This window comes from Mustela lutreola, chromosome 10, assembly GCF_030435805.1.
Source record: "Mustela lutreola isolate mMusLut2 chromosome 10, mMusLut2.pri, whole genome shotgun sequence".
Lineage (NCBI taxonomy): Eukaryota > Metazoa > Chordata > Mammalia > Carnivora > Mustelidae > Mustela > Mustela lutreola.
The window spans coordinates 14,011,698-14,031,449 of record NC_081299.1 but is presented as its reverse complement, the minus strand read 5'-3'; positions in this window follow the sequence as shown (position 1 = coordinate 14,031,449).

The window sequence follows — 19,752 nt, the reverse complement described above, 5'->3', positions numbered from 1 at the left end:
TTTTAATAAAGGCAGTGTAATTGTGTGTGATGCGTATAATTACATTACATTATTTTCACTGGAATAGCAAAATCTATTCTTCAAATTTCTTTTCTCTCCGTCATTCTTCGTTTCTGCATCTTTTATTTTATGTTGTTGTTGTTGTTGTGTGTGTGTATGTGTACACGCAAACAGGGCATGGAGGGGTCTTGGGGGAGAGATTTGTCACTCCCTTGTCTGTTTTTCCATTTGTGGCTCCTGCTTTCAGTGTTGGTCGTTCCGGTGCCTCCTTCTGTCCGTCCTGCTCCCCCTCCCGGACCTTATCCTCTTTCTCAGGACTTCCAGCGCCCCTTTGCCTCGCCCACTTAGCATATGGTAGACCAAAAGGGAAAGAGTTTGGGAGTGGTTGGATTGAAATAAACCCAAATTCCATTTCTGCTGAAACCCATGCGAACAGCCGTGTTATCTTTCCAAGCTCCAGTTTTCTCACCTGGAAAAAGTGGGCAGCCACGGATTCCTCTCGGAGTTGTCCTGAGACATCAAGATCACGACCCTGACAGGGTAGTGACCTAAGTCTGTAAATACTGGTTTCCTTCTCTCTGTCTCCCTTACCTCTCTTTTGTCCTACCTCCTCACTGCCCAATCTCTGCGCTTTCCCTTAAATGACCCTATGCTATATACAACAATATACTTAAATATATATACTAAATTATTTATCTATGTAAAAGAGGTAGTTAATATTATCCAGCATTCTTTTTTCTAGCAACTAAATAGAACATTCACGGCTCTCATGGGGAACGAAAAACATCAGTTTTCGGTTTTGTGTGGCCCTTGCTTGACTTCTCCATTTTATCCATGGCCCTTGAAGGTCATGGGGTATGGGAATGGGGGGGGGGGGGTCTCTGTCCCTGGGCTAGATTTTAGATGCTCATACTCATTCAATAACTTTGCTGGTCCTTGACGGGCAGATTTCTTTACAGCTCTATGACAATTTCTTTGTCTGGTGTCTCTGTGCTAGAGATCCTAACTGCCCACGGAGTCTGTTGTTAAAGTTACCCTGCGTAACTTACCTACGCCATCAGCATCTGCACAAGGACTGTCTCCAGTGGCCACAGCAACCCAGCCGGTGAAGGGACGTGTGCCAGAGGGCACACAAGGGGGCAGCAGAAAGCTTTCTCTCTTGTCTCTCAAACAGTACACGTGGCAATGTTTCAGATACGAAAAACACAGCATGTTCGTGGGAGAATATGTTGACATTAAAGAACAGCAGAGGGAAAAAAAATCATCCATAATCCCACTATCAGAGGTAGTGATTGTAGTTATGTATGTGCTTAACAGCTTGAACGTATGAGATTGCTGATAGCTGGGCATTTCTAACCTACAGAAGTCACAATTTTCATGTGGTTTAACCTAATATTTCCTCCCACCCTTTCTGTCTGACAAACATAATGCACTTTTAAATAAAAATTCAAGATGAGATTATATACACATATGTGAGTATATCTTTAAAGCCTGCCTTCTGAAACAGTCAACAAAACCAAAGACAACTGGCAGAATGAGAGAAGATATTTGCAAATGACATAACAGATAAAGGGCTAGTATCCAAAATCTATAAAAAATTTATCAAACTCAACACCCAAAGAACTAAGAACAAATAATCCAATCAAGAAATGGGCAGAGGACATGAACAGACATTTCTGCAAAGAAGACATCCAGATGGCCAACAGACACATGAAAAAGTGCTCTCCATCACTCGGCATCAGGGAAATACAAGTTAAAATCACAATGAGATACCACCTCACACCAGTCAGAATGTCTAAAATTAACAAGTCAGGAAACAACAGATGCTGGCAACGATGCGGAGAAAGGGAAACCCTCCTACTCTGTTGGTGGGGATGCAAGCTGGTGCAACCACTCTGGAAAACAGTATGGAGGTTCCTTAAAAAGTTGAAAAGAGAGCTACCCTATGACCCAGCAATCGCACTACTGAGTATTTACCCTAAAGATACAAGGGGCACGTGCACCCAAATGTTTATAGCAGCAATAGCCAAACTATGGAAAGAACCTACATGTCCATCAAAAGATGAATGGATAAAGAAGATGTGTATAGGGGCGCCTGGGTGGCTCAGTGGGTTAAGCCACTGCCTTCGGCTCAGGTCATGATCTCAGGGTCCTGGGATCGAGTCCCGCATCGGGCTCTCTGCTCAGCAGGGAGCCTGCTTCCTCCTCTCTCTCTGCCTGCCTCTCTGTCTACTTGTAATCTCTCTCTGTCAAATAAATAAATAAAATCTTTAAAAAAAAAAAAAAAAAAAAAAAAAAAAAGAAGATGTGTATATATATATATATATATATATATATATATATATATATATTCCATCGTGTGTGTGTATATATATCTATACATACATATACACACACGATGTATATATATACACGATGGTGTGTATATATATATATATACACGCTGGAATACTATGCAGCCATCAAAAACACGAAATCTTGCCATTTGCAATGACATGGATGGAGCTAGAGAGTATTATGCTAAGCAAAATGAGTCAATGAGGGAAAGACAATAATCATATAATCTCTCTGGTATGAGGAATTTGAGAGGCCAGGCGGGGGTTCGTGGAGGATGGGGAGGGAAAAAATGAAACAAGATGGGATCAGGAGGGAGACAAACCAGAAGAGACTCTTAATCTTGGGAAACAAACTGAGGGTTGCCGGGGTGCAGGGGGGTTGGGAGGAATAGGAATAGGGTGGCTGGGTGATATACATTGGGGAGGGTAGGTGCTATGGTGAGTGCTGTGAATTGTGTAAGACCAATGACACACAGACCTGTACCCCTGAAGCAAATAATATATTATATGTTAATAAAAAATTAAAAATAAATAAAACTTGCCTTTTTAAATGAGGTATTAATGATAGGTGGCTCAGTCACTTAAGCATCTGCCTTTGGCTCAGCTCATGATCCCAGGGTCCTGGGATCGAGTCCCACGTTGAGCTCCCTGCTCATGCTCTCTCTTTCTCTCTCTCTCCCTCTCAAATAAATAAAATCTTAAAAATAAGAAATACTGATAACAAACGTGTATGTGTATATTAGCATGCCTAATACTGCTGCCATGAGAAATGAAATGTCACACATACAACTGAAGACCCATAGATGTCCCTCCCCAGCAGTCACCCCTCCCTATCTCCTTGAGGTAGCCATTCTCATAGACCTGGGGTTCATCAGACCTAGGTTTATATCACACAGTACACAGGATTGCTTAGCATTTTTAACTTTATGTAAATGATACCAAAGTGGATATATCATCCTGTGACTTGTATGCCTGATTAAACATAATATTTTTGGAAATGTATCCCTATTGATACATACAGTTTTGCTCATACATTTTCAATTTTTCACTATTAAATATACAGATTCACTATCTGCCTCTCTCCACTAGGCTGTGGGCCTCTCTATGCTGAGACTCTATTATATGTGGCTGGAGAGGCCCCACAAATGGGCTTTGAATAAATGGATAAATGCAGGAAGTAAATGAGTAAGAATCCCTGTGCTAGAAGACTCAGACTCCTTTGTTGGGGACCCAAGACACAGCATTGTGATGACAAGACAGCTCTCGCATCTGGACAGGCAGACGTCAAGGCTGAATGGAACACTTCATTCAGAGGTCATCTCCCTGGTGCCAGACACGGGGTGCTAGATAGTTTTGTCCAGAACTTTAGGGGAGGAGCAGTGGCATCAGGAAAAGCTTCTAGAAGGTCCTGAGCACACTCCTGAAAGAGAACTAGGTTCCTTCTGCCATCACAACCAAAAGCCCACATTTTCAGATAAAGACGATGGTGTGGTCTCCGGACTCTGGTTCTCTTCATCTCCAAGTTTTTCAGACAGTTCTAATCTATGGGTGGTAGAAAATGGCACTGCCGGGGCCTTAGAATGCAGGCAACCACACACACACACACACACACACACACACACACACACACACACACACATGCAATTCCTTTGATTGTTAAAATCTTCCTGACTCTAATGCGTTTAAAGTTTGGCTGTAAACTGAACTATAAAACAGAAAGAGAACCATAAACCAAAGGGACAATTAGACACAGTGGCCAGAGCTGAGGGGCTCTGGCATCAGACAGAGCTGAATTAGAATCCTGACTCTTCTGCTTCCCGAATGAATGTGTGACCCTGTGCGAGAGAGCTAACCTCATCTAATTTCGGTCCCTTTATCTGCAAAACAGACACACCACCTGGCAAGAGATGGGTATGAACTACCTGGTTTACTGCTTGGTGCACATCCTATAAACGGAAGAAACTTTTATTAGCAAGCTGGGTCGGAGGGAGCTACCACTGACTATTGAAGCCGGCCATGGTCGTTGAGAAAGAATGAAACTCCTCACGGTTATAAAAACCCAGAATCTCACCATGACTGCTGTTGCAAAAGCTGGCGCTCCTGCCTAGCAGCTGAGAGGCATGGTTCTCAGGCCTCCTCAAGAAGCATGTCTGTCCTTTGAAAAGGTCCTGCTCTGACATCCCAGGAAGCTGTCCAGGATTCTGGGCCCATTTCCCTTCTTCAGGATGATGGAAGGAATAAAAGTGTATGTATCTGCAAAGTTCAGGGAGACCCAGACCTCGTGATAAGATCTCTGGGGTAAAATGGACTGTTCCCAAGCCTGTACGTGTTCCGTCTAATATCTCCAGCTACAGAAGCATGACCCAGAAGTATCCTGAAAGGATAGTTAGAGGAAAGGAAATTGAGGTCAAATTGACCCCCTTAGAGTAGATCTATTCAAAGAAATGAGTATCTAATTTCTGAATTTTGTGTTTAGTTAATCATGCCCCTATTTGGCTGCCATTTTAAGTTACGCTTTAAAAATGTACACGCCATTTGATTTGATACCTAACCTAAAATTAAAAAAAAAAAAAAAGCAAACATTATCGCATTTATTGTGGGAAAAGTAGTAAACTGCTTTCCAGGAGCTGATATGCTAGCTGGGGAGATTGTCAGTCCAACAGGAAACAAACATACGTCTGATCTCAGACAGTGAGAGCAGCACGGTGAAATGGCAGAGGCTGTAAAGTCACACAAAACAGAGAGCCTTGGGGATCAGGGTGGCTGGAAGGCAAGGCGAGCAAGGAAGTCCCCTCTGAGAAGGTGGCATTTGAGCTCAGACCTTGGATCACTGTGAAAGAATTCATTTTCAAGTACTTACTTAGCTTTTTTCAAAAGCTCTGTTCCTGAAAATAAAATTTCAGGGACGTGTCTGACATCACCCTTTTCTTTTTTTCGAAGATTTTATTTCTTTCTCTGAGAGAAAGAGAGAGAGAACGCACATGCACAAATGTGGGGAGGGGCAGCAGGAGACGGAGGACAAGGTGCTCGATCCCAGAATCCTGAGATCACAACCTGAGCTGAAGGCAGATGCCTAACTGACTGAGCCACCCAGGCGCCCCTGATGTCAGTGGGCTCTAGGTCTCCTTCATCACAGGGAGCTGGCAGAATTTTGTGGCAAACACGTGGGATTTTCCAAGCACACTGCCTCGGTTCAAATCCTGCCTCCACCATTTCCAAGCTATAGACCCGGGAGAGGTTACCTCAGCATGGGAGCATCTGTGTCCCCATCCAGAAATAAGAATGATGAGGATTATGATGATGATTAATAATAAGACTTTTTACAAAAGGGATGAGACACCAAAAATCCATGTGTCTTCTCCCAGAGCAGAAGCTGTTGCTAACAGGCAGCTGCCCTACCAAAGAATGCATTTCTCAGCCCCTCCTGCACCCAGATGCCACCAAAACCAAATTTTTACCACTGAGATATGAACAAAAGTGATGCATGTCTCTTCCAGGCCTCAAGAAGGATAAGCAGGCATCGCCCAGGAGCAAGGGACTAAGGGGAAAAAAAGCTTTGATTGTGTGCAAAGTCTGGAGCTGGATGGTTTATTCATGATGCCATCCAACACCACTGCGCCTGCTAACGCAGCCTTGCCCTGTTGGGAGAAGTGCATGAGTGTGTCCCACACAGCCGACTCAAAGTGATCGCTGGCCAAACATAACGGCTTTGAATCATATGGAATGAGCCTCATGAGATTTTGACCCCCTGCTCCTTCTCCCCCTTCCAGAAATGTTGGGAGGGTTTTTTTGTGTTTCTTTTCTTTCTTTCTTTCTTTCTTCCTTTCTTTCTTTTTTACTGTACTGGATGTTTATTTCTGGGACGATCAGTAACTATAAGAAGAGGGGTATTAGGCTCCTAGGATATAACACATTTGTATTGTCAAAAAATATATACTTTTTTAATTGCTGGGGATACAGAAGAAAAGAGTCTTGCTCAGCAGTGTAATCTCTCTCCTCCTTGGGCTCAGTTTGTTGTGAAACTTGAAAATCAAGAGCTTCACCCAGAATATAAAACATCTTTTCCCTTTCTACTTCCTCTTCTCCCAGGACAATTGTTCTGTGATAGGATTCCTTCAAGGCTTTTAGCTCTCGGGCAACTAACCGGGCAGAAAAAACTATATACCTCGCGTTTTCATCCACTTTAAAATGAAGTGGCGAATATAGAGCTCCCAGCACAGGAAATGACACACAGTAGAAATGTGACACATCAGCCTGGTCTCCCTTTAGCTCATTGAACTCCTGCTGGCTCACTGTCAGCTCTGACAGATTGAAAGCTTATCTCAGACATAATACAAGTGACTTAACCGATATTATTGTTCCCACTGAGTAAATAAGAAAACGGAGGCTCAGGAAGGTCAAATACATTGCGTTATTTTTTTAATGACTTATTTATTTATTTATTTAAGAGAAAGAGAACAAGCAGGAGGGGCAGAGGAAAGGGAGAAAGAAATTAAGCAGAGTTCATGCTGAGCAAAGAAGCCCAAATCGGGGCTGAATCTCACAACTCTAAGATCGTAACCTGAGTCGAAACCAAGAGTCAGGCACCCAAACGACTGTGCCACCCAGGCATCCCAAATATATAGCCTTATTATGCCAATAGATGTCTGGTACATGTTTTATCTCATTTAATTCTAACAACCATATAAGAATGCATGAGATTGGTATTACTGTACCCATTTTCTAGCTGAGAAGATTGAGGCTCAAAGAGTATAGGCAACTTTCATTCTCTGACATTTTTTGTACTTTTGTGTGTGCCAGGCTCGTGTTGGGATGCTGGAAATCAACAATAAGCAATTGAGACACATTCCTTGCTCTCATAGAGTTCACAGTCTGGTGTGAGATACAGCAGATAAAGAGGCAACTTCTAGTATGGTAAGCTTAAAAATCTGATAGTGTGGGATGCTATCAGAGCACAGAGGAAGGGTCACCTAAGTCAGAACTGAGGAGAGGAGGTGAGACATGAAACATTTTAATTTAGGCTATATGTAAGTTTAGATGTGACTCGTGGATATTTTAGCCAGAATGGGCACTGTGGAAGAATGTTGCAGGAATAGGGAACCACTGGGGCAGTTTCACCATTATGTGCTTGAGTCTGATTTCTTTCTATTCATTCTGTCTGGGAATTTCTGGGCTTCATGTGTCTGTGGAGAGATATGCCCTCAATTCTGGAAACTTTTCAATCATTTTCTTCTAATACAACCTCCATTCCATTCTGTTTTCCCTCTGAGACTCTTATTAATTCCAAATTGGACATTCTATGTCACTTACCTCTTGTGTAGTTCATACCCTTTTGATTACCTATCCTTTTTTTTTTTTTTTTTTTGGAGATTTTCTTTACCTGTCTTACAGTATATGCTGTTATTCCTATCTTTAGCTGTGTCTAATCTGACGTTAAACCTATCCATTGTATTCCTAGTTTGGGTTCTTATGTTGTTTAGTTTTAGAATTTCTACTTGGTTCTTTCTAAAATCTGCTACATCACTTTTTTATCACTTCCTGTTTCCTAATCAAATTTTCCAGCTGAGGTTCTATCTCCCTGAACACAGTAAGTGCTGTTGTTTGATTGTTGGTTTCAGATCATTCTTACAATAGCAGTCTGTATGGGTCTGTCTCTGTTGTCTGTTTTTTTCTGTAGACACTCACTCATGGTGTCTTGTCTTTTAGTGTACCTAGTTATCTTTAATTATTTGCTACGTATTATATTCTTAAACATATTTGTTACAATAATTTGAGGCCTAGAATGATGTTAATTTCTTTAAAAAAAAAAATGATTTCCATTAGCTCATTAGCTTCTATCATATACCTTAGGGTACTAACTATCTAGAACAATTTAAACAAAATCAAAAGATTGCGGTTTTCTGGGCCATTCTAATGACTCAAAGACTAGCTAGCTATAGTCTGAGCTAGAGCTGATTTAGTTCCACTTCACATTTTCTCCTACCACACAGCACTTTTGAGTCTCAGCTAAAAATGGAAATAGTTTACCAGGATCACTACTCTTGATGGGATAAAAAATCCCATTTTAGTCCTCCTAGCTCTGGAAGGCTGCCAAAAGACAGCTTAATATTTTAGCTGTTTATTTGATACCATCAATTGTTCTTGAGTGAAAGTGGCCCTGAAAGTGTGGCTCACCTCTCCGGGATGCTATCTGTTCCCAGATCTCAGCCAGTACCCTTCACTCTCTTTCTAGGTCTTTGATACTATTAAGATGTTTTTGTATTTTATACAGCTCATCTAAGTATCTTCAGCTTTCAGCCATTACTGAATACAAAATCTTAAGAATAGTAATGTGCCCAGAGATCTCAAATTTTCTGAATAGTATAGGCAGGCTTGGAAAAAGATTTGTTTCAAATCCTAGATTCTTTCTTCTACACTGCACTGCTCAATCCAGAAGATAATGTTATTGATAGACAGATGATATAGATAGATAATAGTTAGGTTAGACAGATGATAGATAGATAAAACTAACACTTACTAAACCCCCAGTCTGTAAGGCACTCTGTTCAAAGAGCTTTAGATTTTTAAACTCATTTAATCTTCAAAACAATCTTAGGTATGACCATTATTCCCATTTTACAGATGAGGAAATTGAGGCCCAAAAAGATTAATAAATTCATCCAAAGTCACACAGCTAGCAAGAATTGAGCTGGAATTCAAACGTGACTCCAAGTCTAGAGCCTGTGTTCCTAACTACAAAGTTTTAAACAAAACTATCCTATTTTCAAGAACCTGAGAATCACAGATCCTACTGCATAGATTCAGGCACAAATATCAATTCGAGGACTATTGATTTCTCCAGAATGAGTTTCATTCTATTTCCACCTACACCTGCCTAACAAAGTCTTCAGTTCCAGGTATCAGGAATGGTTTTTTTGAAAACACATCTTCAGTTCTATAAACGACAACCATTCCTCATCACCTCCATCAGATACTATACTCCAAGGGAGACCAAAAGAGTCCACAGGCTAATCAGTGCTCCCGCCAACCTCATAAGTTGAAAAAAGGGTGAGGCAGTAATGGGGAAAATGTTTTATTGTCTCCATTTTGCAAAGGCAAATTCCAAGCCAAAGTGGATGAGTCATCCACAGAGATCAGAATCCAACACCTGGTCTGTTCCACCCCTCTGAATTCCCTCCTACCATAGGGGACTTTACCCCATAAAGAAAGCCACTTCTCTTCCAAGAAATATGCAAAGTAGACTGTGGGACAGGGCAGTGGGAGACAGATGCATGCAAGACTCATGACAGATGCATGAGTCTCCCTAGGGATCAGGGGATCCCCTACCTTGAATTAATAATCATCCAAATTACTGTTAATGGAAACCTTCACCATTGTGCTAAGGCACCTGTATGCATTTTTTAAATCCTTGGACAACCCTCTAATGAAGATTCTGTTCTTATTCTCACTTTCAGATTAGGAAATGGAGACCTGGGAAGGGCCTTACGACAACTTTCTATGACCACCTAGTTAGGAAGAAGCAGCCCTTTGGTTTGACCCTCTGAAATCAGTGATCTTCCATTGCCTTTCTTTCCCCACCTCCAGACATGTTTCTAGATACTGAGAGACAGAGTAGGGACACGGGGCTTCCTTGGGGTCTGGGTTCACCCAGAGTCACAGCTGAGGGAGCTGAACGCCAGAGCAAAGGACACCAGGAAGAGAAGAGGGTTTCCCTGAAAACAGCAGGGTGGGTGCAGGCTGACATGTTTGCCAACATGACAATCTGGACACACCTGGAAACAGCTGCTCCACACCCCAGTTGGCGGCTAATGGAGCAAGTGCCACCCGGTCACATTCTTCCAGCTACTCTCTTCTCATTCTTCAGAGCTGTATGAAGGTCAAGTCCCATCAAAGGAGCTCCCAAGGATCCCTATCCCCATCTTATCTGAGGATAAATCTTCAAATATATTTTGGCACAAAGGCCCGCCCACTGGGAAGACCTTTGTCACCCCCAAAGAAAGTGCTGTCCCAGGTTCATGAGCTTAGTGGCTTTGGAAGGGAATCCCTGCCCCCAAATATTCCTCTTACCTTGACATACCACACTGGCTGGAATTCCACCATCAGAGTTGTCCTCCTTTGCTGAAAAAATAGTAAAATCTCTTTCAAAATGTAAACCTTCCCAGAAAGGGTCCTGAATTTCTGTCAATCTTAATTTTTTACCCCATAAATACTTCTTTTCCCAGATTTTTGGAACCTGCTACCATCTGTCTGTTGAGAGTCTGACCCATAAAAGGTTCCTAATAAATATAGTATCTGTTTGTTATCCGATGAATGCTCAAAAACGACTAAACGCATAAACAAGAAGGATCCTAAAATTAGAAAGGAAGCTCAAAGATATCTCTGCTTCATCCAGTCTTTCTCTTTCTCTCTTTTTTAAAATAGAGTTAAACATACAGCAGAGTTGCATTAACTTCTTCTTTGGGGGGCATACACATGAGTTTTACAATGTTCTACCAAAAGTACTATGACTAAAGGTACTTCTGCACCAGAGCAACTTTTTAAAATCACTGGGTTTGGAGGATGGGGCCTGCTGGCATTCATTAATACTTGAGAATAAACTATTTTATGAAGCTATCTTTCTCCAAACACCTTTCTGGGTGTCTCTGCATCAGCAAGAAGGTCTATGAAAAGGGCTCAGTACACACCCTGGCACCAGAATGTAAGCTCAGAATATATTTCAACTGATAATCTTAGTATCTGGGGCCTTGAACTTGGAGACTTTTTAACATTTGGTCTAGATTATCTTAATCCTATCTAATTCTGTCTCTTAAGGAGCAAGAACCCTGATAGAGCAGAAAGTGGGAGAGGAGAGAAGCCACAGGCTGGAGCTCCATCTGTAAGGCGGGCACTGCTAGGTGATTTTTAGCACCCCTTTCTTGTACTCTGTGATGGGAAAATAGTAGAGAAAAAAGAGGGTACATGTTGAAAAGGAGTGGTCTGAAAGGCTAGAGGAAGTTGCTGAGCCCCTGAGAGCTATGTTGCTTATCTCATTTATTGTAACTAGTCTACAGATCCTGCCACACAAAGAGCAGGAGGGAGAACAGCGACTGTAGAGAGACCATTTGGTCATCTCATCCTAGATTTCCCACTACGACCTCTTCTCTTCCAAATCTATGCCAAGGAACTAACATGGTGCCCTGGACCTGGTAAACACCCCACAAAAGTTTTTTTGGCTCAAACATAATTATGCTTTCATTTTAGAAAATAGGGGGATAACCACAAAGTATAAAGAGAAGAATATCCATTATCCATGAGCCCATTGCCAAGAAATACTAATAGAAAAAGATAAGTAATATTTATTGGGTGACGATCATGTGCTGAGCACTTTATATGCTCTGTCTCCTTGAGTCATGTACTTAGCCACCGCTGACATTTCAGATTTTCTCCCAGGTTTTTGTTTTTTTTTAAATACAAGATAAATATTTTTGATAGTTGTACTAAACCCTTTATATATGTTTTGTTATCACACTTCTCACTATTATTTCTTATAATCCTCACAACAGACTTGGGAGGTATCTGTTTCTTCTCCTATTTTATAGATGAAATCACCCATGCTCTGGAGGTCAGTGACCTAAGGTCACAGAACTAATAAATGACGGGGCTGGGATTTGAACCAGGATTGAACTGGCAGTAACGCCCATGGTTTTGTCCAACACCTGCTCTCTTGCTCAGCTTCCTAGGTGTTCTCCCTTGTAGGATGTGAGGAGGGATGGGCTGAATGTTCCCAGGGGGTCCTAGTGACAGGCCTCTGACATAGCACAAAGGTTAAATACATGTAAGGTTTGGATGTTACTGTAAATGGCCAAAAAGACCCTTAATTCATACCACTCATACATCCAATGGGATAGCTGTCTGATACCCAATGACCCACCCAGAAAGGTATGAGCTGTGCCAAGGACCAATCAGGGTAGTAAGCAAGGACTGAGTTCCCAAGAACTGATAAATATCACTTTTATCACTTGTTTAGTCAGTTCAGCCAGATAAAGGAGTGAACTTACCTATATCCTGAGTCTAGGGTTACCAGACAAAATCCAGAATATCCAGTTAAATTTGAATTTTGCCATTTGTTCAGCCACAGTCAACATTCTAGATGTACTTACATGTGTGAGTATAGAAACATGCTTACACTAAAATATCTGTTCTGGGAGCCTGGGTGACTTAGTCCGTTGGGTATCTGACTCTTGGTTTCGGCTCTGGTCATGATCTCATGGATGGTGGGATTGAGCTTGTATCAGGCTCCACACTCAGAGGAGAGTCTGCTTTAAGATTCCCTCCTTCTGCTTCTCCCCCCAACTCATGTTTTCTTACTTCCTCTCTCTCAAATAAATAAATCTTTAAAAAAAATTTTTTTAAAGTGTATTATCTGCTTTTTACCTGAAATTCAAATTTAACTGGGTATCCTATGTTTTTATTTGTTAAAGATGGCAGCCCTAGAAAGAGGTCCCCTTTGGTTTTATTCTGTTTTATTTTTCCCCTCCCCATTCAACTTCAATTTCCACTTCTGTTTTTCTCTCCCACCATAACAACCCAAATTGATTTTAATTAAATCCATCTAATTAACCTTTCATTTGTTTATTTTGATGTCTACATATACGCAAAACTGTATTGTATGGATTTTTTTCTAATCCACACAATGGAATTGCACTATAAATCTCATTCTGTTCCTTCTTTTTTCCTTAACACTTTCTTCTTGAGATCTACACATGTTACTACATGTATATCTGGACCATTAGTTCTGGATTCTACATAACATTTCATTCAGTGTATAGACCAGATTTTACCTAACAGTTCCCCAGTGGTAGACACCAAGGAAATGTCTACCTCCTGGCTTCAATCTAGGCCAGATTGTGTGCACATATGGTGTGTATCAAATCAATCTTGTATTTATTTGTATTTCTCTATCTTACAGATGTGTATCAGAGTGTTTTTCAGAGGAGCATTCTTAAGAGTGGGATAGCTTGTTCAGTAGGATACACACATAAGTGATATTCAAACTATTTAACAGCCATCCAGATGTAAGCACTGCCCACTCAGAATCAGCACTACCCATGAACCAGATTGGTACCCACAAGCTGGACATCTGCCTTGCAATTGCACAAACACAGTTTCATTAGTGCAACTAGAGTTATTCAGGAATGGCTCTGCCAGTATGCTCTCCACCAGCAGTGCATGAAGATCCCCTTTTTTCCAAATGCTGTCACCATTTGCAACTACTAGTTTTTCATTTTTGCTAAATTGATGGGTCAAGTTACTCTCATTGTTATATTTATTTGTTTTCTCTGGTTACTTGTTCTTTTTCTTCATCTACTTTCCCCCTTTATTTGGGTTTCCCCTTTATATCTATCAATTGCCTATTCATGCTTTTTGCCCATTATTCTACTAAGTCTCCACACTTTTTTCCCTGCAGATGTATAGGACTTTCTTGTATTGCCAAGGAACAGCATTGTCCAATAGAAATATATTGTGAGCCACATACGTAATTAAAATTTTTCTAATAGCCACATTTAAAAAGTAAAAAGTGAAGTTAATTTTAACAATATATGTATTTAACTCAATATGTCTAAAATATTTCAAAGTGCAAACAATTTTAAATTATTCAGACACATTATATTGCTTTATGCATGCTAAGTCTTTGAAATCTGTTATCTCTTTTACACTTACAATACAGTTCGATTTGTACTAGTCACATATGAAGTATTCATCAGGCAAATGTGGTCAGTGGTATATTCAACAGTGCAGGCCTAGAACCTAGACTTGAGGCAATAATTCTCTCTTGGTTTAAGCTGAAAATTTCTCCTTCTAGTCTGCCCATCTGTTCACTTTGTTTATGGTGTCTTCTGTTTTTAAAAAATCTAAGTATAGGGCGCCTGGGTGGCTCAGTGGGTTAAGCCACTGCCTTTGGCTCAGGTCATGATCTCAGGGTCCTGGGATCGAGTCCCGCATCGGGCTCTCTGCTCAGCGGGGAGCCTGCTTCCCTCTCTCTCTCTCTCTCTGCCTGCCTCTCCATCTACTTGTGATTTCTCTCTGTCAAATAAATAAAATAAAATCTTTAAAAAAAAAATCTAAGTATATATGTACCTAAGTCCATTTTTTTCCAAAAAAACTGTGTTTCACCCTCTTGTTTTTGAAATCCATACCCATGCTGATACGTCAAAGATATAATCTTACACTTTTCTTCTATTAGCTTTATGGTTTTTATCTTTTGTAAATAGGTCTTAAGTCCATGGGGATTTTTTTTTCATATTGTTGGGAAGAGATTCAACTTCTTTTTATAGAATGAGCGGTTTTCCCAAAACCATCTGCTAAATAATCTGTCCTCTCTCAACTCATTTGTGAAGCCATGTCCGTCATACATCAGCTGCCATATATGTAGTCTGTTTCTGAGTTCTCTGTTCTGATATGTAATCATCACCATAACCCTTGTGTTTTAAATATGGTGATTAAATTGCAGAAAATTGGGGGGCACCTGGGTGGCTCAGTTAGTTAAAGCATCTGACTTCGGCTCAGATCACGATCTGAGTCCTGGGATTGAGCCCTGTGTCATGCTCTGTGCTCAGTGGGGAGTCTGCTTCTCCCTCTCTCTGCCCCTCCCCCATTCATGCACATACTCTCTCTCTCTCTCTCTCTCTCTCAAATAAATAAAATCTTTTTTTTTTAATTGCAGAGAATTGGGTTAAATGGCCCAAAGTCATCCAAACAGTAATTGTTAGACTTATGGTTTGAACCTGGGTCTTTCTGATACTGTTCCATTAACACTGTATGTGGCTCCATGTAACAGAAACCAGACTACAGTGGCTGGAACAAAAGGATTTCTTTTTCTTACATACTGAGAATCTGGAGGTAGACCATCCAGTACAGGGACAGTGGTTCCAAGATACCACCGAGGATCCAGGAGCCCTCTATCTTTCCAACCAGCCATATTAGTGTGTGGTTTTCGTCCTCATAGTTAAAAGACAGCTGCTGCACCTCCTAGAATATGTCCTCATTTCAAGAAGGAAGAAGCGTGAAGGGAGACAACAAAGACAAAAGTGCACCCTCTGAATCTATGCCGTATAATCAAGGAAAGAATTGTTTTTCTGCAAGTATGACCAATAGATCTTTGCCACCATCTCTTTGGGAAGAGAGGCCACAAGTACATGCCTAGCTGCAAGGGAATCTAGAAAATGGGGGTGGGGGGTGTTAACTTTTTTAGCTGGGACAATTGCCCTTATTTTAGTCTGTTTGGACTGTTATAACAAAATACCATAGACGGGTGACTTTAAAACACCAGAAATTTATTTCTCACAGTTCTGGAAGCTGGAGAGCCCAAGATCAAGGCCATGGCAGATTCCGTGTCTGGTAAGACCCCATTTCCCAGTTCATGAGCAGCCTCACACGGCAGAAGGACTGAGGCCTATTTCATAAGGGTACCAACCTCATTCACAAAGATGCCACACCTCATGACCTAATCACCTCCCAAAGCCCCCCCCCCCGCCAAATATCATCACCTTGGGGATGACCTTGAAACATATGAATTTTGGAGGTATACAAACATTCAGTCCACAGCACTACCCAAATAAAATCCAGTTTCTGTTAAAAAATAAGAAGTGGAGAGACACCTGGGGGGCTCAGTCAGTTAAATGGAGCCTGCTTTTCTCTCTCTCTCTCCACCCCTTCCCATCACTCTCTCTCTCTCTCAAATAAATAAATAAAATCTTTTTTAAAAAGTTAAGAAGGGCGGGGCGCCTGGGTGGCTCAGTGGGTTAAGCCGCTGCCTTCGGCTCGGGTCATGATCCCATGGTCCTGGGATCGAACCCCGCATCGGGCTCTCTGCTCAGCAGGGAGCCTGCTTCCTCCTCTCTCTCTGCCTGCCTCTCTGCCTACTTGTGATCTCTCTCTGTCAAATAAATAAATAAATAATCTTTAAAAAAAAAAAAAAAGTTAAGAAGGGGCATCTGGGTGGCTCAGTCATTAAGCATCTGCCTTCAGCTCAGGTCATGATCCTAGGGTCCTGGGATCAAGCCCCGCATCGGGCTCCCTGCTTGGCAGAGAGCCTAATTCTCTTTCACACTCCCCCCCGCTTGTATTCTCTCTCAGCTGTGTGTCTCTCTGTCAAATAAATAAATAAAATCTTTAATAAATAACTTAATAAAATTAGGAAGTAGAGAGTAGATACTGGACCTGCGTCAGAATGTTTACTGAAAAGCTAATAAAGCTTAAGCTTCAGGGAAACTCATTTTGTCCTTCCTCCTCCAATGCCCTATATTTCTTTTTTTTTTTTTTTTTTTATTTTGGGGTTGGGGGGAACAGGGACGGAGGGATTAGCAGAGGGAGAGGGAAAAGCAGACTCCACATTGAGCACAGAACCCAGCACAGGGCTCAATCCCATAACCCCGAGATCATAACTTGAGCCAAGATCATGACCTGAGCTGAAATCAAGAGTCAGACACCCAACAAACTGAGCCACCCAGGCACCCCTGCCCCATATTTAATTTTATATACTTAGTTTCGAATTCTTTTTCTTAACACCACCCCCCCCCACAATTGCATAAACTTCAGGTTCCACATAACCTGGATCCACACTTGAAGGTCCTCTAGCTATGCCTGCCACATGGGCCAAAGCCCACACTCTCCTGATTGCTTTGCGATTTTCTGGTTGTAGTAGGTGATGGGGTGAAGGGTGTTCTTAAGGTTGCCCAAGTCAGGTACACATTTCCAACTAATGCCCCCAGGATCCACAATCACACTTTTTTTTTTTTTTTTTTTTTTTACCAGAACAAGGGCCCGAGAAAAAAATGTTATTCTAAGTAAAATAGAATAATAACTGCCATATTTGAGTGCCAACTACATGCTAGGCACTGTGTTGGGAGTTTGCCCATATGTTTTCTTTGGTTAATTCTTACTCCCAACTGTTTGCAGCTCGGAGGGGTTAAGTCACTTGTCCAAGGTCACAAAGTCTGTAAGTGGCCAAATTAGAATGTGAACCTAATGGCAAACCTTTCCATGCTTTCTCCTGCATTTTGGCTAAAAGCACCCGGAGGGCTTTGGGCTCATGCAAGATTGTAAGATTTAGCAAGTCAAAATACAAGTAAGTTCTTTGGCATATTATTTGTTGTTTGTCTGAAGTTCACACTCAACTGACTGTCCTGAATTTTACTGCCAGTCCTACCTTTATAGGTAGTTACTGGTGCCATGAAATGAAGGTTGTTTTCTTTTTTTTAAGATTTTGTTTCTTTATTTGACAGAGAGAGAGATCACAAGTAGGCAGAGAGGCAGGCAGAGAGAGAGGGGAAAACAGGCTCCCTGCTGAGCAGAGAGCCTGATGTGGGGCTCGATCCTGGGACCCTGAGATCATGATCTAAGCCGAAAGCAGAGACTTAACACAGAGCCATCCAGGTGCCCTGAAATGAAGAGTTATAAATTCTGTGCATGTATTTGTAAGGACCTATTTAGAAACTGTCCCTGCTCCCCTTCCCCCAGGGGATTTACTTGGAGACAAGTCCCAGAAACCAGCTTCAGGTAACAAAGCCCAGATACAAAGATGGGTCAGGCCAGGTGGAGGCATCCCATCATTGGGGGGATGCATACTGTCTCCCTGGTTACCAAGGAGTATGGGCCCCGCCCTTTGGGCACCAATCCCAATCAAGGTATAATAGGCTGGTTCAAATGTCTACTAGGGTAAATTGTAACACAATTGGTCACCTAGCGTTACTGTGGAGTTTCCTGTGTGGGTTACAATCTCATTGGCCACCTGTGCGTGACCAGGCCCGACCGCATGGCCTTTGCCCTTAAAAGCTAATCTGTGAAACAGAGAAGGGTCACCCTCTCTTGTAAGAGGGGCGTCCCTGAATGTTTGGTTAGATTCTTGATGCTTGGCGCAAAATAAAGCTTTGCTTGACCTTCGCTTTGTATCAGTCTTGCTCCTTTAATTACGGACGCATTATTGGGGCATAACAGTATTATTCTTAAACATTAAACAAGATAAAGTATGAAAAGTGCCCCCACTCAGTGAGATTGAACCTCTTGGTGCTGGACATTGGGATTGTAGGAACTGTGCTCTTGGCTGGGTGATCTAGGACAAGTTGATTTCTCTCTTTGGGCTCAGTTTCCCCTTCTGTAAGATGAGGGGCTGCTCTTATCATTGCTTAGGACCCTGAGGGGCAGTATGTCCAGTGGTGGCCTACCAACTCGAAGTCCAAGGGACTTTTCTTGCTAGGGAAGGCACATCATCTCTTTTTCCCCTTTGGCTGTTTTCAGAGACCAAAACCACTTTGGTGGTTGTGATGGGCCACATGGTGAAATGCTAAAATGTCTTCAGCTGACTAGAACCTCAGTTTCTGAAACTGTCCTGCTGAATCCCCATCCCAGGAAATGTTCTATGTGAAAAGGGGAGAGGAAGTTTTGTGATTAAAGAAGTCTGGGAAACACTCCATAGATCCCTTGGTGATTCAAATGCACATATTTGTATAAGCAGGAATGCAAAAGCGAATCTTGTTTAACTCTACTTAAAACCCCATTTCCCAAATTTGTTTGCAAAATGTACCATGCAATAGGTGTCCCGTGGGACACACTTTGGGACCCATTTATAGATCAGGTTTGTCTCTGTTCAACAAAGCAGGCAATACCTCCCTTATTCAAATTGTAATGTGAGGATAACATGGGACTTTGTGACAAGGCTTTCTTGAATCTCATAGACTATTCAGTGAAATACACCCATACAGATTCAATCTGAAAGTAAAAGAAGTATAAAGTCATTACCTGGATCAAAGTCAGTGTTTATATAATGGGTGTAATGAGTGTACATTAAACTCCCAAACGATCTGGCCTAAGAAATGCTCATTTTCTATATCAGCTAGTGAGCTCCCACCTGACTAGCTGTCAGAAAATTCCATCTCAGTCATATTTTGCAAAAACCCTCCTCCGCCAAGAATTGTGCAAAAGTCCTTGGGAGCTTGTACAATCTGGACCATTCCAGGAGAGACCCTCTGACCATCAGCCCACCATCCCAGCTTACCTTGAAGGTGGCATTTCTGTTGCCTTAAAGCTAAGCTTGTGTACAGGACATTTTGGGCCCTGGCCAGGATGGGAGCTGGGGGGCAGGGAGGTGTAGAGGCGGGCTCTGTGTCTGGGATCGGAACTCCCTCTGCTCAGCCCACAGCCGTGCCCATCAGAGATCCTGCCAGTTCCTCTTTTCTGGAACCAGTTACATTTTTCTATCCTATCCTTCCTATTCTCTGGGAGCGCTCTCCCAATTCCTCCTCTGTCTCCTCCCTACTAGGAGCTGTTTCTGCCAACCCTTGGGGCCCCATCCTCTTGCAGACAATCCACTCTGGTCACCCAGAGGAGCTCAAGTCCTGGGCCTGTGATTTAAGGAGGCCTGGAAATTTCTGCTTCTAGC